This window comes from Crinia signifera, chromosome 8 (genome assembly GCF_055691185.1).
Source record: "Crinia signifera chromosome 8, ASM5569118v1, whole genome shotgun sequence".
Classification (NCBI taxonomy): Eukaryota; Metazoa; Chordata; class Amphibia; order Anura; family Myobatrachidae; genus Crinia; species Crinia signifera.
This window is the reverse complement of record NC_139224.1, coordinates 86,085,530-86,111,290: the sequence shown is the minus strand read 5'-3', so window position 1 is coordinate 86,111,290 and position 25,761 is coordinate 86,085,530.

Sequence of the window (25,761 nt, the reverse complement as noted above, 5' to 3'; positions counted from 1 at the left end):
TAAAAACTATTGAACATCGACCATAACCCATCGATGGTTTATAAACATCGATGGCCGATGGCCATCCCTAATGAGAATTGCATCAACCAATCAGATGGTCTAATTTCCAAACTAATTTGCATAAGGCATTTATTTGCTCTCCATAACTTACTTAGGTTCTTCCTCACCCTAGTCTGATTGAAAACCTACAAAACCAGCTAAAGATGGTTGATAACAAGAACATTCTTGACCAATTGGCTTCCTGGTTGAAGACTATTGCATGATGGTTCCATCAAAAGTAGTAAAATGGAAAACTGTTGACTGACAGCACATAAACAAATCGGAATGGATTGTTTTGAATGAGTATTAATGATTGCCATTGTTGCCTTTGCCATCGATGTTGTTACATATCAGTGGTCATCCATTGTATTTGACTGACTGGCCTGTGGGCCAATCAGAATATGGGGGCGTGGCTTCACTGGTGTCGTGGGTGGAGCTTTGCTCTGTGTACCAGGAAATAGCAAAACAAAACTAGTCGTTTTAACTAAACATCGATGTAAAAACTATTGAACATCGACCATAACCCATCGATGGTTTATAAACATCGATGGTCGATGGCCATCCCTAATGAGAATTGCATCAACCAATCAGATGGCCTAATTTCCAAACTAATTTGCATAAGGAATTTATTTGCTCTCCATAACTTAGGCCCTTATTCTGATCGGATCGGTACGGCCCGCGTGCGGCCGTACCGCCGATGTTTTTACTCTGCACATGCGCAGAGGTGAATCTGCGCATGTGCAGCCCCCTTCGCCGCAAAGGGGGCGTATAGGGGCGTGAGAGGCATCATGCCCTCATTTCCCTATGTGTACGCCCCGCGTTTCATGGGCGTTCCCATGCAAACGCGGGGCGTACGCATGGTAATGAGGCCATGACGCAACTCATGGGGGCGGAAAGCTGACGTCGCCGGATGTCAGCTTTCAGCCCCCATACAAGCTACCACACGGACGATTGTCCGTGTGGTCTCAGCTTGCGGGAGCTGCCGCGGCGTGCGGACCTGCCTTCGATGGTCAACGACCATCGAATGCAGGGGGCAGCTCCCACCATGGTGGAGGCGTAGCCTCCACCATTTTTATGCGGTTCGCCAGCCGTCCGTGTACGGACGGCCGTGGCGAACCGTAGGGTGGGCGGGGATTCGTCTGGTGCGGTCGGAGCCGCATATGCGGCTCGACCGCACCAACCAGAATAAGGGCCCTACTTAGGTCCTTCCTCACCGTAGTCTGATTGAAAACCTACAAAACCAGCCAAAGATGGTTGATAACTAGAACATTCTTGACCAATTGGCTTCCTGGTTGAAGACTATTGCATGATGGTCCCATCAAAAGTAGTAAAATAGAAAACTGTTGGCTGACAGTACATAAACAAATCGGAATGGATTGTTTTGAATGAGTATTAATGATGGCCATTGTTGCCTTTGCCATCGATGTTGTTACATATCAGTGGTCATCCATTGTATTTGACTGACTGGCCTGTGGGCCAATCACAATATGGGGGCGGGGCTTCACTGGTGTCGTGGGTGGAGCTTTGCTCTGTGTACCAGGAAATAGTAAAACAAAACTAGTCGTTTTAACTAAACATTGATGTAAAAACTATTGAACATCGACCAGAACCCATCGATGGTTTATAAACATCGATGGCCGATGGCCATCCCTAATGAGAATTGCATCAACCAATCAGATGGTCTAATTTCCAAACTAATTTGCATAAGGAATTTATTTGCTCTCCATAACTTACTTAGGTCCTTCCTCACCATAGTCTGATTGAAAACCTACAAAACCAGCCAAAGATGGTTGATAACAAGAACATGCTTGACCAATTGGCTTCCTGGTTGAAGATTATTGCATGATGGTCCCATCAAAAGTAGTAAAATAGAAAACTGTTGGCTGACAGTACATAAACCAATCGGAATGGATTGTTTTAAATGAGTATTAATGATGGGCATTGTTGCCTTTGCCATCGATTTTACATATCAGTGGTCATCCATTGTATTTGACTGACTGGCCTGTGGGCCAATCAGAATATGGGGGCGGGGCTTCACTGGTGTCGTGGGTGGAGCTTTGCTCTGTGTACCAGGAAATAGCAAAACAAAACTAGTCGTTTTAACTAAACATTGATGTAAAAACTATTGAACATCGACCATAACCCATCGATGGTTTATAAACATCGATGGCCGATGGCCATCCCTAATGAGAATTGCATCAACCAATCAGATGGTCTAATTTCCAAACTAATTTGCATAAGGAATTTATTTGCTCTCCATAACTTACTTAGGTCCTTCCTCACCCTAGTCTGATTGAAAACCTACAAAACCAGCCAAAGATGGTTGATAACAAGAACATTCTTGACCAATTGGCTTCCTGGTAGAAGATTATTGCATGATGGTCCCATCAAAAGTAGTAAAATAGAAAACTGTTGGCTGACAGTACATAAACCAATCGGAATGGATTGTTTTGAATGAGTATTAATGATGGCCATTGTTGCCTTTGCCATCGATTTTACATATCAGTGGTCATCCATTGTATTTGACTGACTGGCCTGTGGGCCAATCAGAATATGGGGGCAGGGCTTCACTGGTGTCGTGGGTGGAGCTTTGCTCTGTGTACCAGGAAATAGTAAAACAAAACTAGTCGTTTTAACTAAACATTGATGTAAAAACTATTGAACATCGACCATAACCCATCAATGGTTTATAAACATTGATGGCCGATGGCCATCCCTAATGAGAATTGCATCAACCAATCAGATGGTCTAATTTCCAAACTAATTTGCATACAGAATTTATTTGCTCTCCATAACTTACTTAGGTCCTTCCTCACCCTAGTCTGATTGAAAACCTACAAAACCAGCCAAAGATGGTTGATAACAAGAACATTCTTGACCAATTGGCTTCTTGGTTGAAGACTATTGCATGATGGTCCCATCAAAAGTAGTAAAGTAGAAAACTGTTGGCTGACAGTACATAAACAAATCGGAATGGATTGTTTTGAATGAGTATTAATGATTGCCATTGTTGCCTTTGCCATCGATGTTGTTACATATCAGTGGTCATCCATTGTATTTGACTGACTGGCCTGTGGGCCAATCACAATATGGGGGTGGGGCTTCACTGGTGTCGTGGGTGGAGCTTTGCTCTGTGTACCAGGAAATAGTAAAACAAAACTAGTCGTTTTAACTAAACATTGATGTAAAAACTATTGAACATCGACCAGAACCCATCGATGGTTTATAAACATCGATGGCCGATGGCCGATGGCCATCCCTAATGAGAATTGCATCAACCAATCAGATGGTCTAATTTCCAAACTAATTTGCATACAGAATTTATTTGCTCTCCATAACTTACTTAGGTCCTTCCTCACCCTAGTCTGATTGAAAACCTACAAAACCAGCCAAAGATGGTTGATTACAAGAACATTCTTGACCAATTGGCTTCCTGATTGAAGACTATTGCATGATGGTCCCGTCAAAAGTAATAAAATAGAAAACTGTTGACTGACAGTACATAAACCAATCGGAATAGATTGTTTTGAATGAGTATTAATGATGGCCATTGTTGCCTTTGCCATCGATGGTGTTACATATCAGTGGTCATCCATTGTATTTGACTGACTGGCCTGTGGGCCAATCAGAATATGGGGGCGGGGCTTCACTGGTGTCGTGGGTGGAGCTTTGCTCTGTGTACCAGGAAATAGCAAAACGAAACTAGTCGTTTTAACTAAACATTGATGTAAAAACTATTGAACATCGACCATAACCCATCGATGTTTTATAAACATCGATGGCCGATGGCCATCCCTAATGAGAATTGCATCAACCAATCAGATGGTCTAATTTCCAAACTAATTTGCATAAGGCATTTATTTGCTCTCGATAACTTACTTAGGTCCTTCCTCACCCTAGTCTGATTGAAAACCTACAAAACCAGCCAAAGATGGTTGATAACAAGAACATTCTTGACCAATTGGCTTCCTGGTTGAAGACTATTGCATGGTGGTCCCATCAAAAGTAGTAAAATAGAAAACTGTTGGCTGACAGTACATAAACAAATCGGAATGGATTGTTTTGAATGAGTATTAATGATGGCCATTGTTGCCTTTGCCATCGATGTTGTTACATATCAGTGGTCATCCATTGTATTTGACTGACTGGCCTGTGGGCCAATCAGAATATGGGGGCGGGGCTTCACTGGTGTCGTGGGTGGAGCTTTGCTCTGTGTACCAGGAAATAGCAAAACGAAACTAGTCGTTTTAACTAAACATTGATGTAAAAACTATTGAACATCGACCATAACCCATCGATGGTTTATAAACATCGATGGCCGATGGCCATCCCTAATGAGAATTGCATCAACCAATCAGATGGTCTAATTTCCAAACTAATTTGCATAAGGCATTTATTTGCTCTCCATAACTTACTTAGGTTCTTCCTCACCCTAGTCTGATTGAAAACCTACAAAACCAGCTAAAGATGGTTGATAACAAGAACATTCTTGACCAATTGGCTTCCTGGTTGAAGACTATTGCATGATGGTCCCATCAAAAGTAGTAAAATGGAAAACTGTTGACTGACAGCACATAAACAAATCGGAATGGATTGTTTTGAATGAGTATTAATGATTGCCATTGTTGCCTTTGCCATCGATGTTGTTACATATCAGTGGTCATCCATTGTATTTGACTGACTGGCCTGTGGGCCAATCAGAATATGGGGGCGTGGCTTCACTGGTGTCGTGGGTGGAGCTTTGCTCTGTGTACCAGGAAATAGCAAAACAAAACTAGTCGTTTTAACTAAACATTGATGTAAAAACTATTGAACATCGACCATAACCCATCGATGGTTTATAAACATCGATGGTCGATGGCCATCCCTAATGAGAATTGCATCAACCAATCAGATGGCCTAATTTCCAAACTAATTTGCATAAGGAATTTATTTGCTCTCCATAACTTACTTAGGTCCTTCCTCACCGTAGTCTGATTGAAAACCTACAAAACCAGCCAAAGATGGTTGATAACTAGAACATTCTTGACCAATTGGCTTCCTGGTTGAAGACTATTGCATGATGGTCCCATCAAAAGTAGTAAAATAGAAAACTGTTGGCTGACAGTACATAAACAAATCGGAATGGATTGTTTTGAATGAGTATTAATGATGGCCATTGTTGCCTTTGCCATCGATGTTGTTACATATCAGTGGTCATCCATTGTATTTGACTGACTGGCCTGTGGGCCAATCACAATATGGGGGCGGGGCTTCACTGGTGTCGTGGGTGGAGCTTTGCTCTGTGTACCAGGAAATAGTAAAACAAAACTAGTCGTTTTAACTAAACATTGATGTAAAAACTATTGAACATCGACCATAACCCATCGATGTTTTATAAACATCGATGGCCGATGGCCATCCCTAATGAGAATTGCATCAACCAATCAGATGGTCTAATTTCCAAACTAATTTGCATAAGGCATTTATTTGCTCTCGATAACTTACTTAGGTCCTTCCTCACCCTAGTCTGATTGAAAACCTACAAAACCAGCCAAAGATGGTTGATAACAAGAACATTCTTGACCAATTGGCTTCCTGGTTGAAGACTATTGCATGGTGGTCCCATCAAAAGTAGTAAAATAGAAAACTGTTGGCTGACAGTACATAAACAAATCGGAATGGATTGTTTTGAATGAGTATTAATGATGGCCATTGTTGCCTTTGCCATCGATGTTGTTACATATCAGTGGTCATCCATTGTATTTGACTGACTGGCCTGTGGGCCAATCAGAATATGGGGGCGGGGCTTCACTGGTGTCGTGGGTGGAGCTTTGCTCTGTGTACCAGGAAATAGCAAAACGAAACTAGTCGTTTTAACTAAACTTTGATGTAAAAACTATTGAACATCGACCATAACCCATCGATGGTTTATAAACATCGATGGCCGATGGCCAACCCTAATGAGAATTGCATCAACCAATCAGATGGTCTAATTTCCAAACTAATTTGCATAAGGCATTTATTTGCTCTCCATAACTTACTTAGGTTCTTCCTCACCCTAGTCTGATTGAAAACCTACAAAACCAGCTAAAGATGGTTGATAACAAGAACATTCTTGACCAATTGGCTTCCTGGTTGAAGACTATTGCATGATGGTTCCATCAAAAGTAGTAAAATGGAAAACTGTTGACTGACAGCACATAAACAAATCGGAATGGATTGTTTTGAATGAGTATTAATGATTGCCATTGTTGCCTTTGCCATCGATGTTGTTACATATCAGTGGTCATCCATTGTATTTGACTGACTGGCCTGTGGGCCAATCAGAATATGGGGGCGTGGCTTCACTGGTGTCGTGGGTGGAGCTTTGCTCTGTGTACCAGGAAATAGCAAAACAAAACTAGTCGTTTTAACTAAACATCGATGTAAAAACTATTGAACATCGACCATAACCCATCGATGGTTTATAAACATCGATGGTCGATGGCCATCCCTAATGAGAATTGCATCAACCAATCAGATGGCCTAATTTCCAAACTAATTTGCATAAGGAATTTATTTGCTCTCCATAACTTACTTAGGTCCTTCCTCACCGTAGTCTGATTGAAAACCTACAAAACCAGCCAAAGATGGTTGATAACTAGAACATTCTTGACCAATTGGCTTCCTGGTTGAAGACTATTGCATGATGGTCCCATCAAAAGTAGTAAAATAGAAAACTGTTGGCTGACAGTACATAAACAAATCGGAATGGATTGTTTTGAATGAGTATTAATGATGGCCATTGTTGCCTTTGCCATCGATGTTGTTACATATCAGTGGTCATCCATTGTATTTGACTGACTGGCCTGTGGGCCAATCACAATATGGGGGCGGGGCTTCACTGGTGTCGTGGGTGGAGCTTTGCTCTGTGTACCAGGAAATAGTAAAACAAAACTAGTCGTTTTAACTAAACATTGATGTAAAAACTATTGAACATCGACCAGAACCCATCGATGGTTTATAAACATCGATGGCCGACGGCCATCCCTAATGAGAATTGCATCAACCAATCAGATGGTCTAATTTCCAAACTAATTTGCATAAGGAATTTATTTGCTCTCCATAACTTACTTAGGTCCTTCCTCACCATAGTCTGATTGAAAACCTACAAAACCAGCCAAAGATGGTTGATAACAAGAACATGCTTGACCATTTGGCTTCCTGGTTGAAGATTATTGCATGATGGTCCCATCAAAAGTAGTAAAATAGAAAACTGTTGGCTGACAGTACATAAACCAATCGGAATGGATTGTTTTAAATGAGTATTAATGATGGGCATTGTTGCCTTTGCCATCGATTTTACATATCAGTGGTCATCCATTGTATTTGACTGACTGGCCTGTGGGCCAATCAGAATATGGGGGCGGGGCTTCACTGGTGTCGTGGGTGGAGCTTTGCTCTGTGTACCAGGAAATAGCAAAACAAAACTAGTCGTTTTAACTAAACATTGATGTAAAAACTATTGAACATCGACCATAACCCATCGATGGTTTATAAACATCGATGGCCGATGGCCATCCCTAATGAGAATTGCATCAACCAATCAGATGGTCTAATTTCCAAACTAATTTGCATAAGGAATTTATTTGCTCTCCATAACTTACTTAGGTCCTTCCTCACCCTAGTCTGATTGAAAACCTACAAAACCAGCCAAAGATGGTTGATAACAAGAACATTCTTGACCAATTGGCTTCCTGGTAGAAGATTATTGCATGATGGTCCCATCAAAAGTAGTAAAATAGAAAACTGTTGGCTGACAGTACATAAACAAATCGGAATGGATTGTTTTGAATGAGTATTAATGATGGCCATTGTTGCCTTTGCCATCGATGTTGTTACATATCAGTGGTCATCCATTGTATTTGACTGACTGGCCTGTGGGCCAATCAGAATATGGGGGCGGGGCTTCACTGGTGTCGTGGGTGGAGCTTTGCTCTGTGTACCAGGAAATAGCAAAACGAAACTAGTCGTTTTAACTAAACATTGATGTAAAAACTATTGAACATCGACCATAACCCATCGATGGTTTATAAACATCGATGGCCGATGGCCATCCCTAATGAGAATTGCATCAACCAATCAGATGGTCTAATTTCCAAACTAATTTGCATAAGGCATTTATTTGCTCTCCATAACTTACTTAGGTTCTTCCTCACCCTAGTCTGATTGAAAACCTACAAAACCAGCTAAAGATGGTTGATAACAAGAACATTCTTGACCAATTGGCTTCCTGGTTGAAGACTATTGCATGATGGTCCCATCAAAAGTAGTAAAATGGAAAACTGTTGACTGACAGCACATAAACAAATCGGAATGGATTGTTTTGAATGAGTATTAATGATTGCCATTGTTGCCTTTGCCATCGATGTTGTTACATATCAGTGGTCATCCATTGTATTTGACTGACTGGCCTGTGGGCCAATCAGAATATGGGGGCGTGGCTTCACTGGTGTCGTGGGTGGAGCTTTGCTCTGTGTACCAGGAAATAGCAAAACAAAACTAGTCGTTTTAACTAAACATTGATGTAAAAACTATTGAACATCGACCATAACCCATCGATGGTTTATAAACATCGATGGTCGATGGCCATCCCTAATGAGAATTGCATCAACCAATCAGATGGCCTAATTTCCAAACTAATTTGCATAAGGAATTTATTTGCTCTCCATAACTTACTTAGGTCCTTCCTCACCGTAGTCTGATTGAAAACCTACAAAACCAGCCAAAGATGGTTGATAACTAGAACATTCTTGACCAATTGGCTTCCTGGTTGAAGACTATTGCATGATGGTCCCATCAAAAGTAGTAAAATAGAAAACTGTTGGCTGACAGTACATAAACAAATCGGAATGGATTGTTTTGAATGAGTATTAATGATGGCCATTGTTGCCTTTGCCATCGATGTTGTTACATATCAGTGGTCATCCATTGTATTTGACTGACTGGCCTGTGGGCCAATCACAATATGGGGGCGGGGCTTCACTGGTGTCGTGGGTGGAGCTTTGCTCTGTGTACCAGGAAATAGTAAAACAAAACTAGTCGTTTTAACTAAACATTGATGTAAAAACTATTGAACATCGACCAGAACCCATCGATGGTTTATAAACATCGATGGCCGATGGCCATCCCTAATGAGAATTGCATCAACCAATCAGATGGTCTAATTTCCAAACTAATTTGCATAAGGAATTTATTTGCTCTCCATAACTTACTTAGGTCCTTCCTCACCCTAGTCTGATTGAAAACCTACAAAACCAGCCAAAGATGGTTGATAACAAGAACATTCTTGACCAATTGGCTTCCTGATTGAAGACTATTGCATGATGGTCCCGTCAAAAGTAGTAAAATAGAAAACTGTTGACTGACAGTACATAAACCAATCGGAATGGATTGTTTAGAATGAGTATTAATGATGGCCATTGTTGCCTTTGACATCGATGTTGTTACATATCAGTGGTCATCCATTGTATTTGACTGACTGGCCTGTGGGCCAATCAGAATATGGGGGCGGGGCTTCACTGGTGTCGTGGGTGGAGCTTTGCTCTGTGTACCAGGAAATAGCAAAACGAAACTAGTCGTTTTAACTAAACATTGATGTAAAAACTATTGAACATTGACCATAACCCATCGATGGTTTATAAACATCGATGGCCGATGGCCATCCCTAATGAGAATTGCATCAACCAATCAGATGGTCTAATTTCCAAACTAATTTGCATAAGGCATTTATTTGCTCTCCATAACTTACTTAGGTCCTTCCTCACCCTAGTCTGATTGAAAACCTACAAAACCAGCCAAAGATGGTTGATAACAAGAACATTCTTGACCAATTGGCTTCCTGGTTGAAGACTATTGCATGGTGGTCCCATTAAAAGTAGTAAAATAGAAAACTGTTGGCTGACAGTACATAAACAAATCGGAATGGATTGTTTTGAATGAGTATTAATGATGGCCATTGTTGCCTTTGCCATCGATGTTGTTACATATCAGTGGTCATCCATTGTATTTGACTGACTGGCCTTTGGGCCAATCAGAATATGGGGGCGGGGCTTCACTGGTGTCGTGGGTGGAGCTTTGCTCTGTGTACCAGGAAATAGCAAAACGAAACTAGTCGTTTTAACTAAACATTGATGTAAAAACTATTGAACATCGACCATAACCCATCGATGGTTTATAAACATCGATGGCCGATGGCCGATGGCCGATGGCCGATGGCCAATGGCCATCCCTAATGAGAATTGCTTCAACCAATCAGATGGTCTAATTTCCAAACTAATTTGCATAAGGCATTTATTTGCTCTCCATAACTTACTTAGGTTCTTCCTCACCCTAGTCTGATTGAAAACCTACAAAACCAGCTAAAGATGGTTGATAACAAGAACATTCTTGACCAATTGGCTTCCTGGTTGAAGACTATTGCATGATGGTCCCATCAAAAGTAGTAAAATAGAAAACTGTTGGCTGACAGCACATAAACAAATCGGAATGGATTGTTTTGAATGAGTATTAATGATTGCCATTGTTGCCTTTGCCATCGATGTTGTTACATATCAGTGGTCATCCATTGTATTTGACTGACTGGCCTGTGGGCCAATCAGAATATGGGGGCGTGGCTTCACTGGTGTCGTGGGTGGAGCTTTGCTCTGTGTACCAGGAAATAGCAAAACAAAACTAGTCGTTTTAACTAAACATTGATGTAAAAACTATTGAACATCGACCATAACCCATCGATGGTTTATAACCATCGATGGTCGATGGCCATCCCTAATGAGAATTGCATCAACCAATCAGATGGTCTAATTTCCAAACTAATTTGCATAAGGAATTTATTTGCTCTCCATAACTTACTTAGGTCCTTCCTCACCCTAGTCTGATTGAAAACCTACAAAACCAGCCAAAGATGGATGATAACAAGAACATTCTTGACCAATTGGCTTCCTGGTTGAAGACTATTGCATGATGGTCCCATCAAAAGTAGTAAAATAGAAAACTGTTGACTGACAGTACATAAACCAATCGGAATGGATTGTTTTGAATGAGTGCTAATGATGGCCATTGTTGCCTTTGCCATCAATGTTGTTACATATCAGTGGTCATCCATTGTATTTGACTGACTGGCCTGTGGGCCAATCAGAATATGGTGGCGGGGCTTCACTGGTGTCGTGGGTGGAGCTTTGCTCTGTGTACCAGGAAATAGTAAAACAAAACTAGTCATTTTAACTAAACATTGATGTAAAAACTATTGAACATCGACCATAACCCATCAATGGTTTATAAACATTGATGGCCGATGGCCATCCCTAATGAGAATTGCATCAACCAATCAGATGGTCTAATTTCCAAACTAATTTGCATAAGGCATTTATTTGCTCTCCATAACTTACTTAGGTTCTTCCTCACCCTAGTCTGATTGAAAACCTACAAAACCAGCTAAAGATGGTTGATAACAAGAACATTCTTGACCAAGTGGCTTCCTGGTTGAAGACTATTGCATGATGGTCCCATCAAAAGTAGTAAAATGGAAAACTGTTGGCTGACAGCACATAAACAAATCGGAATGGATTGTTTTGAATGAGTATTAATGATTGCCATTGTTGCCTTTGCCATCGATGTTGTTACATATCAGTGGTCATCCATTGTATTTGACTGACTGGCCTGTGGGCCAATCAGAATATGGGGGCGTGGCTTCACTGGTGTCGTGGGTGGAGCTTTGCTCTGTGTACCAGGAAATAGCAAAACAAAACTAGTCGTTTTAACTAAACATTGATGTAAAAACTATTGAACATCGACCATAACCCATCGATGGTTTATAAACATCGATGGTCGATGGCCATCCCTAATGAGAATTGCATCAACCAATCAGATGGTCTAATTTCCAAACTAATTTGCATAAGGAATTTATTTGCTCTCCATAACTTACTTAGGTCCTTCCTCACCCTAGTCTGATTGAAAACCTACAAAACCAGCCAAAGATGGTTGATAACAAGAACATTCTTGACCAATTGGCTTCCTGGTTGAAGACTATTGCATGATGGTCCCATCAAAAGTAGTAAAATAGAAAACTGTTGACTGACAGTACATAAACCAATCGGAATGGATTGTTTTGAATAAATATTAATGATGGCCATTGTTGCTTTTGCCATCGATGTTGTTACATATCAGTGGTCATCTATTGTATTTGACTGACTGGCCTGTGGGCCAATCAGAATATGGGGCCGGGGCTTCACTGGTGTCGTGGGTGGAGCTTTGCTCTGTGTACCAGGAAATAGCTAAACAAAACTAGTCGTTTTAACTAAACATTGATGTAAAAACTATTGAACATCGACCATAACCCATCGATGGTTTATAAACATCGATGGCCGATGGCCATCCCTAATGAGAATTGCATCAACCAATCAGATGGTCTAATTTCCAAACTAATTTGCATAAGGAATTTATTTGCTCTCCATAACTTACTTAGGTCCTTCCTCACCCTAGTCTGATTGAAAACCTACAAAACCAGCCAAAGATGGTTGATAACAAGAACATTCTTGACCAATTGGCTTCCTGGTTGAAGACTATTGCATGATGGTCCCATCAAAAGTAGTAAAATAGAAAACTGTTGGCTGACAGTACATAAACAAATCGGAATGGATTGTTTTGATTGAGTATTAATGATTGCCATTGTTGCCTTTGCCATCGATGTTGTTACATATCAGTGGTCATCCATTGTATTTGACTGACTGGCCAGTGGGCCAATCAGAATATGGGGGCGGGGCTTCACTGGTGTCGTGGGTGGAGCTTTGCTCTGTGTACAAGGAAATAGTAAAACAAAACTAGTCATTTTAACTAAACATTGATGTAAAAACTATTGAACATCGACCATAACCCATCAATGGTTTATAAACATTGATGGCCGATGGCCATCCCTAATGAGAATTGCATCAACCAATCAGATGGTCTAATTTCCAAACTAATTTGCATAAGGAATTTATTTGCTCTCCATAATTTACTTAGGTCCTTCCTCACCCTAGTCTGATTGAAAACCTACAAAACCAGCCAAAGATGGTTGATAACAAGAACATTCTTGACCAATTGGCTTCTTGGTTGAAGACTATTGCATGATGGTCCCATCAAAAGTAGTAAAATAGAAAACTGTTGGCTGACAGTACATAAACAAATCGGAATGGATTGTTTTGATTGAGTATTAATGATTGCCATTGTTGCCTTTGCCATCGATGTTGTTACATATCAGTGGTCATCCATTGTATTTGACTGACTGGCCTGTGGGCCAATCAGAATGTGGGGGCGGGGCTTCACTGGTGTCGTGGGTGGAGCTTTGCTCTGTGTACCAGGAAATAGCAAAACAAAACTAGTCGTTTTAACTAAACATTGATGTAAAAACTATTGAACATCGACCATAACTCATCGATGGTTTATAAACATCGATGGCCGATGGCCATCCCTAATGAGAATTGCATCAACCAATCAGATGGTCTAATTTCCAAACTAATTTGCATAAGGCATTTATTTGCTCTCCATAACTTACTTAGGTCCTTCCTCACCCTAGTCTGATTGAAAACCTACAAAACCAGCCAAAGATGGATGATAACAAGAACATTCTTGACCAATTGGCTTCCTGGTTGAAGACTATTGCATGATGGTCCCATCAAAAGTAGTAAAATAGAAAACTGTTGACTGACAGTACATAAACCAATCGGAATGGATTGTTTTGAATGAGTGCTAATGATGGCCATTGTTGCCTTTGCCATCAATGTTGTTACATATCAGTGGTCATCCATTGTATTTGACTGACTGGCCTGTGGGCCAATCAGAATATGGGGGCGGGGCTTCACTGGTGTCGTGGGTGGAGCTTTGCTCTGTGTACCAGGAAATAGCAAAACAAAACTAGTCGTTTTAACTAAACATTGATGTAAAAACTATTGAACATCGACCATAACCCATCGATGGTTTATAACCATCGATGGTCGATGGCCATCCCTAATGAGAATTGCATCAACCAATCAGATGGTCTAATTTCCAAACTAATTTGCATAAGGAATTTATTTGCTCTCCATAACTTACTTAGGTCCTTCCTCACCCTAGTCTGATTGAAAACCTACAAAACCAGCCAAATATGGTTGATAACAAGAACATTCTTGACTAATTGGCTTCCTGGTTGAAGACTATTGCATGATGGTCCCATCAAAAGTAGTAAAATAGAAAACTGTTGGCTGACAGTACATAAACAAATCGGAATGGATTGTTTTGATTGAGTATTAATGATTGCCATTGTTGCCTTTGCCATCGATGTTGTTACATATCAGTGGTCATCCATTGTATTTGACTGACTGGCCAGTGGGCCAATCAGAATATGGTGGCGGGGCTTCACTGGTGTCGTGGGTGGAGCTTTGCTCTGTGTACCAGGAAATAGTAAAACAAAACTAGTCATTTTAACTAAACATTGATGTAAAAACTATTGAACATCGACCATAACCCATCAATGGTTTATAAACATTGATGGCCGATGGCCATCCCTAATGAGAATTGCATCAACCAATCAGATGGTCTAATTTCCAAACTAATTTGCATAAGGCATTTATTTGCTCTCCATAACTTACTTAGGTTCTTCCTCACCCTAGTCTGATTGAAAACCTACAAAACCAGCTAAAGATGGTTGATAACAAGAACATTCTTGACCAAGTGGCTTCCTGGTTGAAGACTATTGCATGATGGTCCCATCAAAAGTAGTAAAATGGAAAACTGTTGGCTGACAGCACATAAACAAATCGGAATGGATTGTTTTGAATGAGTATTAATGATTGCCATTGTTGCCTTTGCCATCGATGTTGTTACATATCAGTGGTCATCCATTGTATTTGACTGACTGGCCTGTGGGCCAATCAGAATATGGGGGCGTGGCTTCACTGGTGTCGTGGGTGGAGCTTTGCTCTGTGTACCAGGAAATAGCAAAACAAAACTAGTCGTTTTAACTAAACATTGATGTAAAAACTATTGAACATCGACCATAACCCATCGATGGTTTATAAACATCGATGGTCGATGGCCATCCCTAATGAGAATTGCATCAACCAATCAGATGGTCTAATTTCCAAACTAATTTGCATAAGGAATTTATTTGCTCTCCATAACTTACTTAGGTCCTTCCTCACCCTAGTCTGATTGAAAACCTACAAAACCAGCCAAAGATGGTTGATAACAAGAACATTCTTGACCAATTGGCTTCCTGGTTGAAGACTATTGCATGATGGTCCCATCAAAAGTAGTAAAATAGAAAACTGTTGACTGACAGTACATAAACCAATCGGAATGGATTGTTTTGAATAAATATTAATGATGGCCATTGTTGCTTTTGCCATCGATGTTGTTACATATCAGTGGTCATCTATTGTATTTGACTGACTGGCCTGTGGGCCAATCAGAATATGGGGCCGGGGCTTCACTGGTGTCGTGGGTGGAGCTTTGCTCTGTGTACCAGGAAATAGCTAAACAAAACTAGTCGTTTTAACTAAACATTGATGTAAAAACTATTGAACATCGACCATAACCCATCGATGGTTTATAAACATCGATGGCCGATGGCCATCCCTAATGAGAATTGCATCAACCAATCAGATGGTCTAATTTCCAAACTAATTTGCATAAGGAATTTATTTGCTCTCCATAACTTACTTAGGTCCTTCCTCACCCTAGTCTGATTGAAAACCTACAAAACCAGCCAAAGATGGTTGATAACAAGAACATTCTTGAACAATTGGCTTCCTGGTTGAAGACTATTGCATGATGGTCCCATCAAAAGTAGTAAAATAGAAAACTGTTGGCTGACAGTACATAAACAAATCGGAATGGATTGTTTTGATTGAGTATTAATGATTGCCATTGTTGCCTTTGCCATCGATGTTGTTACATATCAGTGGTCATCCATTGTATTTGACTGACTGGCCAGTGGGCCAATCAGAATATGGGGGCGGGGCTTCACTGGTGTCGTGGGTGGAGCTTTGCTCTGTGTACAAGGAAATAGTAAAACAAAACTAGTCATTTTAACTAAACATTGATGTAAAAACTATTGAACATCGACCATAACCCATCAATGGTTTATAAACATTGATGGCCGATGGCCATCCCTAATGAGAATTGCATCAACCAATCAGATGGTCTAATTTCCAAACTAATTTGCATAAGGAATTTATTTGCTCTCCATAATTTACTTAGGTCCTTCCTCACCCTAGTCTGATTGAAAACCTACAAAACCAGCCAAAGATGGTTGATAACAAGAACATTCTTGACCAATTGGCTTCTTGGTTGAAGACTATTGCATGATGGTCCCATCAAAAGTAGTAAAATAGAAAACTGTTGGCTGACAGTACATAAACAAATCGGAATGGATTGTTTTGATTGAGTATTAATGATTGCCATTGTTGCCTTTGCCATCGATGTTGTTACATATCAGTGGTCATCCATTGTATTTGACTGACTGGCCTGTGGGCCAATCAGAATGTGGGGGCGGGGCTTCACTGGTGTCGTGGGTGGAGCTTTGCTCTGTGTACCAGGAAATAGCAAAACAAAACTAGTCGTTTTAACTAAACATTGATGTAAAAACTATTGAACATCGACCATAACTCATCGATGGTTTATAAACATCGATGGCCGATGGCCATCCCTAATGAGAATTGCATCAACCAATCAGATGGTCTAATTTCCAAACTAATTTGCATAAGGCATTTATTTGCTCTCCATAACTTACTTATGTCCTTCCTCACCCTAGTCTGATTGAAAACCTACAAAACCAGCCAAAGATGGTTGATAACAAGAAAATTCTTGACCAATTGGCTTCCTGGTTGAAGACTATTGCATGATGGTCCCATCAAAAGTAGTAAAATAGAAAACTGTTGACTGACAGTACATAAACCAATCGGAATGGATTGTTTTGAATGAGTATTAATGATGGCCATTGTTGCCTTTGCCATCGATGTTACATATCAGTGGTTATCCATTGTATTTGTCTGACTGGCCTGTGGGCCAATCACAATATGGGGGCGGCGCTTCACTGGTGTCGTGGGTGGAGCTTTGCTCTGTGTACCAGGAAATAGTAAAACAAAACTAGTCGTTTTTACTAAACATTGATGTAAAAACTATTGAACATCGACCAGAACCCATCGATGGTTTATAAACATCGATGGACGATGGCCATCCCTAATGAGAATTGCATCAAACAATCAGATGGTCTAATTTCCAAACTAATTTGCATAAGGAATTTATTTGCTCTCCATAACTTACTTAGGTCCTTCCTCACCCTAGTCTGATTGAAAACCTACAAAACCAGCCAAAGATGGTTGATAACAAGTACATTCTTGACCAATTGGCTTCCTGGTTGAAGATTATTGCATGATGGTCCCATCAAAAGTAGTAAAATAGAAAACTGTTGGCTGACAGTACATAAACCAATCGGAATGGATTGTTTTGAATGAGTATTAATGATGGCCATTGTTGCCTTTGCCATCGATGTTGTTACATATCAGTGGTCATCCATTGTATTTGACTGACTGGCCTGTGGGCCAATCAGAATATGGGGGCGGGGCTTCACTGGTGTCGTGGGTGGAGCTTTGCTCTGTGTACCAGGAAATAGCAAAACGAAACTAGTCGTTTTAACTAAACATTGATGTAAAAACTATTGAACATCGACCATAACCCATCGATGGTTTACAAACATCGATGGCCATCCCTAATGAGAATTGCATCAACCAATCAGATGGTCTAATTTCCAAACTAATTTGCATAAGGCATTTATTTGCTCTCCATAACTTACTTAGGTCCTTCCTCACCCTAGTCTGATTGAAAACCTACAAAACCAGCCAAAGATGGTTGATAACAAGAACATTCTTGACCAATTGGCTTCCTGGTTGAAGACTGTTGCATGATGGTCCCATCAAAAGTAGTAAAATAGAAAACTGTTGACTGACAGTACATAAACCAATCGGAATGGATTGTTTTGAATGAGTATTAATGATGGCCATTGTTGCCTTTGCCATCGATGTTGTTACATATCAGTGGTCATCCATTGTATTTGACTGACTGGCCTGTGGGCCAATCAGAATATGGGGGCAGGGCTTCACTGGTGTCGTGGGTGGAGCTTTGCTCTGTGTACCAGGAAATAGCAAACAAAACTAGTCGTTTTAACTAAACATTGATGTAAAAACTATTGAACATCGACCAAAACCCATTGATGGTTTATAAACATCGATGGTCGATGGCCATCCCTAATGAGAATTGCATCAACCAATCAGATGGTCTAATTTCCAAACTAATTTGCATAAGGAATTTATTTGCTCTCCATAACTTACGTAGGTCCTTCCTCACCCTAGTCTGATTGAAAACCTACAAAACCAGCCAAAAATGGTTGATAACAAGAACATTCTTGACCAATTGGCTTCCTGGTTGAAGACTATTGCATGATGGTCCCATCAAAAGTAGTAAAATAGAAAACTGTTGGCTGACAGTACATAAACAAATCGGAATGGATTGTTTTGAATGAGTATTAATGATGGCCATTGTTGCCTTTGCCATCGATGTTGTTACATATCAGTGGTCATCCATTGTATTTGACTGACTGGCCTGTGGGCCAATCAGAATATGGGGGCGGGGCTTCACTGGTGTCGTGGGTGGAGCTTTGCTCTGTGTACCAGGAAATAGCAAAACGAAACTAGTCGTTTTAACTAAACATTGATGTAAAAACTATTGAACATCGACCATAACCCATCGATGGTTTATAAACATCGATGGCCGATGGCCATCCCTAATGAGAAATGCATCAACCAATCAGATGGTCTAATTTCCAAACTAATTTGCATAAGGCATTTATTTGCTCTCCATAACTTACTTAGGTCCTTCCTCACCCTAGTCTGATTGAAAACCTACAAAACCAGCCAAATATGGTTGATAACAAGAACATTCTTGATCAATTGGCTTCCTGGTTGAAGACTATTGCATGGTGGTCCCATCAAAAGTAGTAAAATAGAAAACTGATGGCTGACAGTACATAAACAAATCGGAATGGATTGTTTTGAATGAGTATTAATAAAGGCCATTGTTGCCTTTGCCATCAATGTTGTTACATATCAGTGGTCATCCATTGTATTTGACTGACTGGCCTGTGGGCCAATCAGAATATGGGGGCGGGGCTTCACTGGTGTCGTGGGTGGAGCTTTGCTCTGTGTACCAGGAAATAGCAAAACAAAACTAGTCGTTTTAACTAAACATTGATGTAAAAACTATTGAACATCGACCATAACCCATCGATGGTTTATAAACATCGATGGCAGATGGCCATCCCTAATGAGAATTGCATCAACCAATCAGATGGTCTAATTTCCAAACTAATTTGCATAAGGCATTTATTTGCTCTCCATAACTTACTTAGGTCCTTCCTCACCCTAGTCTGATTGAAAACCTACAAAACCAGCCAAAGATGGTTGATAACAAAAACATTCTTGACCAATTGGCTTCCTGGTTGAAGACTATTGCATGATGGTCCCATCAAAAGTAGTAAAATAGAAAACTGTTGGCTGACAGCACATAAACAAATCGGAATGGATTGTTTTGAATGAGTATTAATGATTGCCATTGTTGCCTTTGCCATCGATGTTGTTACATATCAGTGGTCATCCATTGTATTTGACTGACTGGCCTGTGGGCCAATCAGAATATGGGGGCGGGGCTTCACTGGTGTCGTGGGTGGAGCTTTGCTCTGTGTACCAGGAAATAGCAAAACAAAACTAGTCGTTTTAACTAAACATTGATGTAAAAACTATTGAACATCGACCAGAACCCATCGATGGTTTATAAACATCGATGGCCGATGGCCATCCCTAATGAGAATTGCATCAACCAATCAGATGGTCTAATTTCCAAACTAATTTGCATAAGGAATTTATTTGCTCTCCATAACTTACTTAGGTCCTTCCTCACCCTAGTCTGATTGAAAACCTACAAAACCAGCCAAAGATGGTTGATAACAAGAACATTCTTGACCAATTGGCTTCCTGGTTGAAGACTATTGCATGGTGGTCCCATCAAAAGTAGTAAAATAGAAAACTGTTGGCTGACAGTACATAAACAAATCGGAATGGATTGTTTTGAATGAGTATTAATGATGGCCATTGTTGCCTTTGCCATCGATGTTGTTACATATCAGTGGTCATCCATTGTATTTGACTGACTGTCCTGTGGGCCAATCAGAATATGGGGGCGGGGCTTCACTGGTGTCGTGGGTGGAGCTTTGCTCTGTGTACCAGGAAATAGCAAAACAAAACTAGTCGTTTTAACTAAACATTGATGTAAAAACTATTGAACATCGACCATAACCCATCGATGGTTTATAAACATCGATGGCCGATGGCCATCCCTAATGAGAATTGCATCAACCAATCAGATGGTCTAATTTAAAAAAACTAATTTGCATAAGGAATTTATTTGCTCTCCATAACTTACTTAGGTCCTTCCTCACCCTAGTCTGATTGAAAACCTACAAAACCAGCCAAAAATGGTTGATAACAAGAACATTCTTGACCAATTGGCTTCCTGGTTGAAGACTATTGCATGATGGTCCCATCAAAAGTAGTAAAATAGAAAACTGTTGACTGACAGTACATAAACCAATCGGAATGGATTGTTTTGAATGAGTATTAATGATGGCCATTGTTGCCTTTGCCATCAATGTTGTTACATATCAGTGGTCATCCATTGTATTTGACTGACTGGCCTGTGGGCCAATCAGAATATGGGGGCGGGGCTTCACTGGTGTCGTGGGTGGAGCTTTGCTCTGTGTACCAGGAAATAGCAAAACAAAACTAGTCGTTTTAACTAAACATTGATGTAAAAACTATTGAACATCGACCATAACCCATCGATGGTTTATAACCATCGATGGTCGATGGCCATCCCTAATGAGAATTGCATCAACCAATCAGATGGTCTAATTTCCAAACTAATTTGCATAAGGAATTTATTTGCTCTCCATAACTTACTTAGGTCCTTCCTCACCCTAGTCTGATTGAAAACCTACAAAACCAGCCAAATATGGTTGATAACAAGAACTTTCTTGACCAATTGGCTTCCTGGTTGAAGACTATTGCATGATGGTCCCATCAAAAGTAGTAAAATAGAAAACTGTTGGCTGACAGTACATAAACCAATCGGAATGGATTGTTTTGAATGAGTATTAATGATGGCCATTGTTGCCTTTGCCATCGATGTTGTTACATATCAGTGGTCATCCATTGTATTTGACTGACTGGCCTGTGGGCCAATCAGAATATGGGGGCGGGGCTTCACTGGTGTCGTGGGTGGAGCTTTGCTCTGTGTACCAGGAAATAGCAAAACAAAACTAGTCGTTTTAACTAAACATTGATGTAAAAACTATTGAACATCGACCATAACCCATCGATGGTTTATAAACATCGATGGCCGATGGCCATCCCTAATGAGAATTGCATCAACCAATCAGATGGTCTAATTTCCAAACTAATTTGCATAAGGAATTTATTTGCTCTCCATAACTTACTTAGGTCCTTCCTCACCCTAGTCTGATTGAAAACCTACAAAACCAGCCAAAGATGGTTGATAACAAAAACATTCTTGACCAATTGGCTTCCTGGTTGAAGACTATTGCATGATGGTCCCATCGAAAGTAGTAAAATAGAAAACTGTTGGCTGACAGCACATAAACAAATCGGAATGGATTGTTTTGAATGAGTATTAATGATTGCCATTGTTGCCTTTGCCATCGATGTTGTTACATATCAGTGGTCATCCATTGTATTTGACTGACTGGCCTGTGGGCCAATCAGAATATGGGGGCGGGGCTTCACTGGTGTCGTGGGTGGAGCTTTGCTCTGTGTACCAGGAAATAGCAAAACAAAACTAGTCGTTTTAACTAAACATTGATGTAAAAACTATTGAACATCGACCATAACCCATCGAGGGTTTATAAACATCGATGGTCGATGGCCATCCCTAATGAGAATTGCATCAACCAATCAGATGGTCTAATTTCCAAACTAATTTGCATAAGGAATTTATTTGCTCTCCATAACTTACTTAGGTCCTTCCTCACCCTAGTCTGATTGAAAACCTACAAAACCAGCCAAAGATGGTTGATAACAAGAACATTCTTGACCAATTGGCTTCCTGGTTGAAGACTATTGCATGATGGTCCCATCAAAAGTAGTAAAATAGAAAACTGTTGGCTGACAGTACATAAACAAATCGGAATGGATTGTTTTGAATGAGTATTAATGATTGCCATTGTTGCCTTTGCCATCGATGTTGTTACATATCAGTGGTCATCCATTGTATTTGACTGACTGGCTTGTGGGCCAATCACAATATGGGGGCGGGGCTTCACTGGTTTCGTGGGTGGAGCTTTGCTCTGTGTACCAGGAAATAGTAAAACAAAACTAGTCGTTTTAACTAAACATTGATGTAAAAACTATTGAACATCGACCAGAACCCATCGATGGTTTATAAACATCGATGGCCGATGGCCATCCCTAATGAGAATTGCATCAACCAATCAGATGGTCTAATTTCCAAACTAATTTGCATAAGGAATTTATTTGCTCTCCATAACTTACTTAGGTCCTTCCTCACCCTAGTCTGATTGAAAACCTACAAAACCAGCCAAAGATGGTTGATAACAAGAACATTCTTGACCAATTGGCTTCCTGGTTGAAGACTATTGCATGGTGGTCCCATCAAAAATAGTAAAATAGAAAACTGTTGGCTGACAGTACATAAACAAATCGGAATGGATTGTTTTGAATGAGTATTAATGATGGCCATTGTTGCCTTTGCCATCGATGTTGTTACATATCAGTGGTCATCCATTGTATTTGACTGACTGTCCTGTGGGCCAATCATAATATGGGGGCGGGGCTTCACTGGTGTCGTGGGTGGAGCTTTGCTCTGTGTACCAGGAAATAGCAAAACAAAACTAGTCTTTTTAACTAAACATTGATGTAAAAACTATTGAACATCGACCATAACCCATCGATGGTTTATAAACATCGATGGCCGATGGCCATCCCTAATGAGAATTGCATCAACCAATCAGATGGTCTAATTTCCAAACTAATTTGCATAAGGCATTTATATGCTCTCCATAACTTACTTAGGTCCTTCCTCACCCTAGTCTGATTGAAAACCTACAAAACCAGCTAAAGATGGTTGATAACAAGAACATTCTTGACCAATTGGCTTCCTGGTTGAAGACTATTGCATGATGGTCCCATCAAAAGTAGTAAAATAGAAAACTGTTGGCTGACAGCACATAAACAAATCGGAATGGATTGTTTTGAATGAGTATTAATGATTGCCATTGTTGCCTTTGCCATCGATGTTGTTACATATCAGTGGTCATCCATTGTATTTGACTGACTGGCCTGTGGGCCAATCAGAATATGGGGGCGGGGCTTCACTGGTGTCGTGGGTGGAGCTTTGCTCTGTGTACCAGGAAATAGCAAAACAAAACTAGTCGTTTTAACTAAACATTGATGTAAAAACTATTGAACATCGACCATAACCCATCGATGGTTTATAAACATCGATGGTCGATGGCCATCCCTAATGAGAATTGCATCAACCAATCAGATGGTCTAATTTAAAAAAACTAATTTGCATAAGGAATTTATTTGCTCTCCATAACTTACTTAGGTCCTTCCTCACCCTAGTCTGATTGAAAACCTACAAAACCAGCCAAAGATGGTTGATAACAAGAACATTCTTGACCAATTGGCTTCCTGGTTGAAGACTATTGCATGATGGTCCCATCAAAAGTAGTAAAATAGAAAACTGTTGACTGACAGTACATAAACCAATCGGAATGGATTGTTTTGAATGAGTATTAATGATGGCCATTGTTGCCTTTGCCATCAATGTTGTTACATATCAGTGGTCATCCATTGTATTTGACTGACTGGCCTGTGGGCCAATCAGAATATGGGGGCGGGGCTTCACTGGTGTCGTGGGTGGAGCTTTGCTCTGTGTACCAGGAAATAGCAAAACAAAACTAGTCGTTTTAACTAAACATTGATGTAAAAACTATTGAACATCGACCATAACCCATCGATGGTTTATAACCATCGATGGTCGATGGCCATCCCTAATGAGAATTGCATCAACCAATCAGATGGTCTAATTTCCAAACTAATTTGCATAAGGAATTTATTTGCTCTCCATAACTTACTTAGGTCCTTCCTCACCCTAGTCTGATTGAAAACCTACAAAACCAGCCAAATATGGTTGATAACAAGAACTTTCTTGACCAATTGGCTTCCTGGTTGAAGACTATTGCATGATGGTCCCATCAAAAGTAGTAAAATAGAAAACTGTTGGCTGACAGTACATAAACCAATCGGAATGGATTGTTTTGAATGAGTATTAATGATGGCCATTGTTGCCTTTGCCATCGATGTTGTTACATATCAGTGGTCATCCATTGTATTTGACTGACTGGCCTGTGGGCCAATCAGAATATGGGGGCGGGGCTTCACTGGTGTCGTGGGTGGAGCTTTGATCTGTGTACCAGGAAATAGCAAAACGAAACTAGTCGTTTTAACTAAACATTGATGTAAAAACTATTGAACATCGACCATAACCCATCGATGGTTTATAAACATCGATGGCCGATGGCCATCCCTAATGAGAATTGCATCAACCAATCAGATGGTCTAATTTCCAAACTAATTTGCATAAGGAATTTATTTGCTCTCCATAACTTACTTAGGTCCTTCCTCACCCTAGTCTGATTGAAAACCTACAAAACCAGCCAAAGATGGTTGATAACAAGAACATTCTTGACCAATTGGCTTCCTGGTTGAAGACTATTGCATGATGGTCCCATCAAAAGTAGTAAAATAGAAAACTGTTGGCTGACAGTACATAAACCAATTGGAATGGATTGTTTTGAATGAGTATTAATGATGGCCATTGTTGCCTTTGCCATCGATGTTGTTACATATCAGTGGTCATCCATTGTATTTGACTGACTGGCCTGTGGGCCAATCAGAATATGGGGGCGGGGCTTCACTGGTGTCGTGGGTGGAGCTTTGCTCTGTGTACCAGGAAATAGCAAAACAAAACTAGTCGTTTTAACTCAACATTGATGTAAAAACTATTGAACATCGACCATAACCCATCGATGGTTTATAAACATCGATGGCCGATGGCCATCCCTAATGAGAATTGCATCAACCAATCAGATGGTCTAATTTCCAAACTAATTTGCATAAGGAATTTATTTGCTCTCCATAACTTACTTAGGTCCTTCCTCACCCTAGTCTGATTGAAAACCTACAAAACCAGCCAAAGATGGTTGATAACAAGAACATTCTTGACCAATTGGCTTCCTGGTTGAAGACTATTGCATGATGGTCCCATCAAAAGTAGTAAAATAGAAAACTGTTGGCTGACAGTACATAAACCAATTGGAATGGATTGTTTTGAATGAGTATTAATGATGGCCATTGTTGCCTTTGCCATCGATGTTGTTACATATCAGTGGTCATCCATTGTATTTGACTGACTGGCCTGTGGGCCAATCAGAATATGGGGGCGGGGCTTCACTGGTGTCGTGGGTGGAGCTTTGCTCTGTGTACCAGGAAATAGCAAAACAAAACTAGTCGTTTTAACTCAACATTGATG